Source organism: Rhamphochromis longiceps, linkage group LG17, assembly GCF_057381845.1.
Source record: "Rhamphochromis longiceps isolate RC_006_pf linkage group LG17, R_longiceps_female_GT1.1, whole genome shotgun sequence".
NCBI lineage: Eukaryota > Metazoa > Chordata > Actinopteri > Cichliformes > Cichlidae > Rhamphochromis > Rhamphochromis longiceps.
Genome location: NC_140573.1, coordinates 29,591,955 through 29,599,723, shown reverse-complemented (window position 1 = coordinate 29,599,723; position 7,769 = coordinate 29,591,955).

Genomic DNA, 7,769 nt, shown 5'->3' with positions numbered 1-7,769 from the left:
CTAAACCAGCCTGGATCCGTGTGGCATTGTATCGCTGAGCTGCAGTTTCATGACCGTGTGAGCTTTGCCGGACGTAACGTTTTAATTCCCGGGATGAAACATTGTTACATGAGCGCTGAGTGTCCCCTACAAATCTTCGATAGTCCGCTTGCTGGCTCTCATTCTCTCCTTCTCGAAAGTGCTCATGCCCAAACCCCTCCATTGTTTGTCCAAGATCAGACTTGGAATAACAGATCCTTGCATTGAAATTCAACTTAATAATATCAGAGAAGATATCCAAGAGCTGAAAGCAACATGCAGGCCAAAACAGAGAAGATTGCTTTCTTTAAACCCCTCGATTTATATAAATGTCTTCACCCAAGTTCCGTAAAAGTTAGTGACTTCCAAATGCAAATTCTTCATTTGTTTCTTGATAATCTAATCTGAATTCCATTTTGTCTACTCTGTTTACCCTGATGCTGCTCTCCAGTCAGGTTATGAAGCTACACATAGGTATTCCCACAGAGATAACAGAAAAACCCTTCTCAGTCTACACCATCTGTCTGTGAACAGGATGCACCTGCTTACAAAAAAGGCTCCAGCCACCTCTAGGCGTGTCAATAGAGGGCGTCACCTTGGAGATTCTCCCAGTGAGAGGGTGTTGCTGTGGAAATGCCAGGAACTGCACTTTGTTTTGGTGAGGCTGTTGTGCTCATGTCTTCGAAATCTTAGTGGAGGTTTTCAGTCATGAGAGAGGAGGGCAGTGGAAAAATGATGGAAGAGCACGGTAACAGCCCCATATTGTACTTATGTCTGGGATAAAGCAGTCATTGCCCTGAGCGTTGAATACAGGTTGAGTGAGTGAGTGGCACTGTCCTGCTGAGTGCTTCATGGAGCTCTCTTTATGTCTTGCCCGCTCTCTATGCACGGGTTAATCCTGCTTTCTATCAGCACGTCATGTTCACAAAGAGGATTTCAGAATTAGTCGGACCAGCTAGAGTGAACGTGCTCTGCAAAGAGAGCAACATATTCAAATCAAATTCAAATTTTATTTGCCACATACACAGTCATACACAGTACGATATGCAGTGAAATGCTTACACAACTGCTCGTGGCCTAAAGAAAAAAAAAGGCTATGAATAAGATAGGAAATAAATATGAAAATTAAAAAGGGTAAATTTAACTGGGAAAGAATAAGATAAAATATATAAATTAAAGCTGAAAATAAAATAACTGTACAACAAAATACACAATACACAAATACACAGTATAGAAATATATAAGAATGTATGAAGAAATATAAATAAATATATATACAATAACAGCAGCTGTACAAGTATTAAATGGAAATGAAGAAATATAATGTCAAGTGTTGTGCAATCCACATTTCTGCAAAAACCACAAACACAAAGCAACATTTATGGAAATATTTGGCAAAGGCAGCTTAAACTTGCATTTCTTCGTGCTGGAAGGGTATGATTTTACAGCTTCTCCAGCTTTGTGACGACCTCACAGAAGGTAGTAGTTTGCATTCCAGAGATATCAGTCTGTATAAAAACAACTCGGGTGTAATCATTCTCCTTACTACTCAAAGGCCGAGGTCAGACCAGCAATTTGAAACAACTTGTATTTCTACTTTAACACTGCAGAGCATTGATTGCAAAAGTTTAAGTGTTACATAATTGCTCTGAATTTCACTTTCAAGTCATAATCCTACATGGGTGCAAGTCCATTATGTTTGTCTTGTCATGTCAAATTGGTTGTTTATTGCAAAGCAAAGGGCAAATCTCAAATACATTTAGCATCATAACAGTCAGTCCAATCTAAATGTTGTTGTGCATTCAGTGAGACTTTTATAAAGCTTTTTTATTATTGACTTCAAGGAAAAAATACCAATAACATTAAAATAGCCACTTCTTTCCTAGGCATAACCTTATCCTGACATGACCACTTTAAACTGTGTGGTTTTTATCTTAGGTGGTCTTCTAATGCTAAACTCAAACCCCCTAAAATAGGTGGATAAATGTGTCACAGATGGCGATAAAAAGCATTTTCACAGGATTCTATTTAGCCCATGTTGCTTCAGTTGATTGGGGTTTGTTGGCATTCATATACACACAGCTTTCTTGAGGTCCTGCCACAGCATTTCAGTCAGGTTGAGATCTGGACATTGCTTGCAACATGATGATTCTTCTATTTTTTAGTTATTCTGTTGTAGGCTGTCTACGGTGCTTAGATCATTGTTCTGCTGCATGCTACCCCCAAAATGACATGTACCAGTTCAACAAATGGCCTTTTATAATATAAGTTAAATATAAACTGGTTTCTAATCTGAATGAATTTGTGCATTGATCCCGCTTCCCTCTCTGAGAGCTCATTGCTTCTGTAGTGCCTGAAAGTTATCTAATCTGGTATTAAACGGTTAGTGTCACATGCAGGAGAACTAGAAGGATCACACTCTTAATTTCACATGTGCATGCCCTTAATTTGTCCCTCATAATTTGATTACATTTATTGTAATGGACATCATGTGAACAGTGTGGGTAGTCATTGACTAGCTGTGATAAATCAGAGTCATAAGATTTAACACGTGAGTAACAAAAGAGCGCTCCTTGTAAGGCTAAGTTTGTATGTTTGAGTCTCTGCGGATGACATATTCCTTCAGATGATCTGAATTCATTTCAGTTAGAAGAAACTAAAATTAATGTTCTGAAAAGATAAATATAATGTCCATCAAAATGTTATTTTAACTTATCTTATTTTATCCAGGTGTTAGGAATCAAGCAATAAGACATAAAAGCGGACTTTTATTTTGTCCAGTAGGAAAAAGAACAAAGCAGTTACAATAACTGACTAAAAGAAGAAAATAAAAATACTAAAATGTACAAAACAGAAGTGATAATAAAGACAAATGGAAAGGTAAATGGGGGAAGATACTGTGCTTTCACCAGACACCAGGGGTTGGCAAATACATTTAAATACAAAAACTCTGAAAAAAATGTATCAAGTCATCTTTAAAAAGAAGAAAAAAGCTGAAATGTAAAATCAATAATCAAAAATATGAGTACATGTAAGTAAAAGCAAACCTAAGGGAGGGTTAATATGCAAACTTCAGCAAACTCAAACAAATGCAGAACCTCGACTTGACTAAATGAAATGTGGTGCCAATGTTAATAACTGCATACCTTCACCTTTTCCTGTACTGACATGCTGATATCTCTATTATGTTACAATATAATAAATTATATTAAAAAATAGACATACTAAAGTGTGGTAGCCCTATTACAGTATCATAACAGTAAAAGCACAAATTTAAACAATAAAATGAATAATAGCTGAATTATATTTAGCTGCTTCAGTAAGATGCCTTGGTACTATAAATACGCACTAACTGCAATAACATACTGTTTTACATCTGGATAGAATGGATATATTGTTAATGTTATTAGTAACAACCCTGTTTTTCCCTCTATGGGAAGTTTACTGTAAAGATCCTTATTATTATGTAATACAACACTGTTGATACAGTGTTGTATTACATTTCTCACTGATATTCAGTGCCTAAGTCTTCAGGCCGTTCAATATTGCTTTGTTAACTGTAAAGTGCTGCCATCTAGTGAATCCAATGTGCAATTATTTCAGATGCCATCATTTCCTTAGCAAGGTTTGTCTTCCTGTGTTTCATGTGTTTTCTTACAGGTCTGTTTCTGTTGATTCAATGATATTCTTGCAGTGGGGAAATCAAAATCTTCTTCCAGTCCATAAATCCTAAAGATGATGGTTATAAAGTGAGTCAGCTGTAAGATGTTGTTAACCAACATAGTTACTTCCTCAATTTTTATGATGACCCAAATAAAATTGGATGAATTCTGCGTAAAACAACGAATAGCTTCTGATTCACAGTCTCGTCTGGTTCTTTTCCTCCCATTGTTTCATTGCTTTTACCAGATAGCCTTTCAGCATTTAGAGTAAACTCACCAGTGAGTCACAGAGCCACAATTTATTTAGCATTGTGCAAAAAAAGAAAAGAGAGAAAAAAACTACTTATGTAGTTAAGCTATGAAGGAAACAACCAATCAGTTATGGACTTTGTTGCCCTTTGTTTTAACTTTTTAATGATTGATTAAGGTTATGTGAAGTGAGGTATAAACTTTTTATGGCTTCTCAAATGAAGCATGACAGAAAAAGTTTGAGAAGCATTAGCAAGAAAACCGTACTGACCTCTAAAGAAATAAAACTGTATTAAACTGAGAGATAAAAGTCTAGGCTTTAAAAAGGAAGCCAGAATTATTTATTAACTGCATGTATGAGCAGCCTGAACCTTTCTACTTTTGCCAAGAAGTAAGAGAGAATACTAAACATGTGAAAAATATATGGAGTACATGTAGTGCCACACACTAAAAATCTGAGAGTCTAAACCGGTCATTATCTATTGTCATTCTTTTTAAACTAACAATCGGTTTCTATTAATATAGTTCCAAGTCAGTGCTCTCTTTACCAACTGTTACAACATAGAAGATCCCTTTTTACCTCAGTTCTTTGCATGCCCAAGCATCTACAAGCTGCTTAGACAACTCCAAACCTTTTTTTCAACTTTAGGAAATCATACGACTGGATTCAATGAACAGATATCATAATGAGATCAGCTCACAGGGAAAACTATTTTCAATGTTATTTGTGAAAGTACATATTTGTTTTAGTTACTGTGATATGTTGCTGGTTAACATACTCGAATGAATAGAAAAAGAGTACAACTGAAAGCTTAGACCATACAAAGTTCTGAGCTAAGATAGTGAAAAGTATGAAGTGACCTCGATATATGTTGCTCTACATATTTTTCTGGTATCTCATCTCAGTTTTAACATGAGCAAAGTGAAAAACCTCCTGATAAACTGGTCTAAACTCGTCCATCAAAGTGGTTGTGTAATAACCATTTTTAAAGTGGTTATTACTCAAGTCCTTTATAATTTCTCAGCTTGTGACTCAGTGAGCATGTAGTAAATAGATTGAGCAATGATTTCCCTTACATTTCCACATTGATCTAAGACATAAAGCCTCACCGTCTATAGGAGCCCTAAATGAAGAAATGAAAACATATGTTTGCTGTTTACGAAGAAGTTTAGTATCCTAATAAATGAATAAATAAATAAATACATAACTAATTAAACACATAACAATAAGAAAGTTGAGTGTTGAGTATACCGTAGGCTACATCAAGAAAATGTTATAATTAATACACTAAGAAAATGTCAGTATGAAAGGCCTAGATTTATTTTCTTTATAAAAGAGCACAAAATGGACATTTTAGGTTTTGTCACATTCCTGAATTTTTTGAGACACAGCTTTCACTTTTGTAAAACAGAGCCAGTCAAAATGGATGTCTGAATGTGCTGGACAAGAGTACAAGGAACTTGTGTGCAGTCCATACACAATCACTTTAAGGGTCAGCTAATTGCCAAATGTCAGCATGCTAACACACCATTCTTTAACCATCCTACAAGATGTTGGAAAGTACACATTAGGCTTTCCAAACATCAGCATTAGCCAGATAACTTTAGCATTTAAGTTACAGTAGTTAGCACTACTGTTAACAGCCACACAAGTTCTGTCCTTACACCGACATGATGACTTGGCTTTGGGAGGTTAACAAACTCATTTTTATTGTAACCCTAATTGTAGTATCTTGTTATACTTGGAAAGAGACTAGAAAATGTCACAAGTATAAATGGCTATGTTTATTAAGCAAATATACGCTCACTGGCCACTTTATTAGGTCCACCTTGCTAATACTGGGTTGAACCGCCTTTTGCCTTAATTCTTCATATTCAACAGTATATTCAGCTGGAAAGATTTTGTCCATATTAATATGATAGTGTCACAGTTGTTGGCTGTACTTCCATATGATTACAGTGTACTCATAGTCATGTTAAGAAAATTGACATATTAGAAGTTGGGTACACTGTAGTCATAAAGGAAGTCCTTGTCAGAACAATGCCGCTGGACACTTTTTGGGCACTTATTTTGCGTTATATAAATACCCATTTATTCAGTGTTCCTTCTTGATATAAAATTTGCATGTATAAAGTCACCAATCAAATCTTTTTTTCTTTTATTTTTTTAAGATACAAGCTTATTTAAAAATGCTTTAATTTTTTTCCCTTTGAAAGAAGTTGTTAGTTATGGTTTTACTGCTGTTAACAATGCTGTTATCCAGGCTAAGAAAGTTCCAGATGTACTAATAATTCAATAAATATTGAAAACATTTTGGCAGTCAAACTGAGACCTGAGCATTACAGCAACAAAAGCCAAGCATGTCCTGACAAGGTGAAAGCTCTCTGAGAAACACAAACCGGCAAATTAAAAAAAAGGTTTTGTTCTATAATGGAGACAGCTGCTTAAGGAGTTGAAGAGTAAAGCTCACTAAATAGTTTTGACATTTATCTTCGTACTTGCTTGTATAAGGAACCCATTTTTATCCAGCAAGCTAAAAAAAAGAAAAGAAAAGAAAGAAAAAAGAAAAACCAGACAGTGAATTCAAAGTACTTTCATCGAATAGAGGTGTTTTTCCCCCATGACATGTAAAGAAAATCTTGTGGTTACTGAATCAGAGTTAAAATTCATTAGCTTCTGCACAATGAGAAAAAGACTGCTCTCTCAGTGATGTTTGCTAGGATGTTTAATTTCTCGATAAGAACGTTTTCTCCATTTGAAGGAACAAAAGGTATTTAGAGTTTGGTGCACAAAGAACACCAAGTCCTAAAGAGTAGGACAGGTTGGATAACACACGTTAATGTGTTACCTAAAGAGGTAAGTATTATTTCTCAGTTGCAGTGAATAGATAGAAAATAAACTGTAGGAAACTAAACAGAAGAAAGAAGAAGAGAAATAACAATTTAACATAAACCAGTGACACGCTCCAGGGCCTGATCCACTCGGGCCTCCTTGGATGAGGGTGTCTAGTGATAATGGCCGGAACACCCGATGAATCCAAGGTCCACTACTGACGATGTGTCCCAAATTTAAAATGATAATATAGATCAGATCTCTAATCCCTAAACCTAACAAAGGAAGGAAAATGGCAGATTAGCCTGGGTAAAAGACCGAAAGTTGCGACACACAACGATGTGTGCTGCTGGCAAAGTTTCTGGGCTGCCTTTCCTCATAACAGCCGTCCCTCAAGAGTCTCTCCATCTAAAGCAATGCAGAATCAGGGACTGTAACATCTAGTCCTTTCTACTGAAAAAGGTGGTAGTACTGATGCCTCCTAGTAAGAAGATCCTTGGTTAGAATCCAGTCTGTTGGGGCAGCACCCTGGCTCTCTCCCTATGACTGAGATAGGCCCCAGCAACCAAGTTACCCTGGATAGACAGACAAAAATGAGGAGGTGATCTAGCAAGTAGCGGTGTGCGATTCAGCATATTTTGGTATCGATCCGATACCAAAATAAAAGCTGTGAACTGGTAAATACGGTCCAGTATTGCTGATACTGATACCGATACTTTTCAATAAATAAGGGGGATGCGTAATTGAATCGCTAAATCTCAATTAATTTTCATGACCTTAAGTGTTTTTTGTGATGTTTCCTTTTTTATTATTAAATAGTTAAAACCCAGGACATAATTAGGACAAAGTTTGTAATTAAAGAGAAAGTGCTTTATTATCTTTTTTTTCCAGAAAAATCGTAAATAAAAAGTGCACGCAAACCAGTAAACACATTAAAACAAACAAGAAATGTTGAGAAACTATAATACAAAAATTACAATTAAATTTCTCAAGAACAAAAACAACAA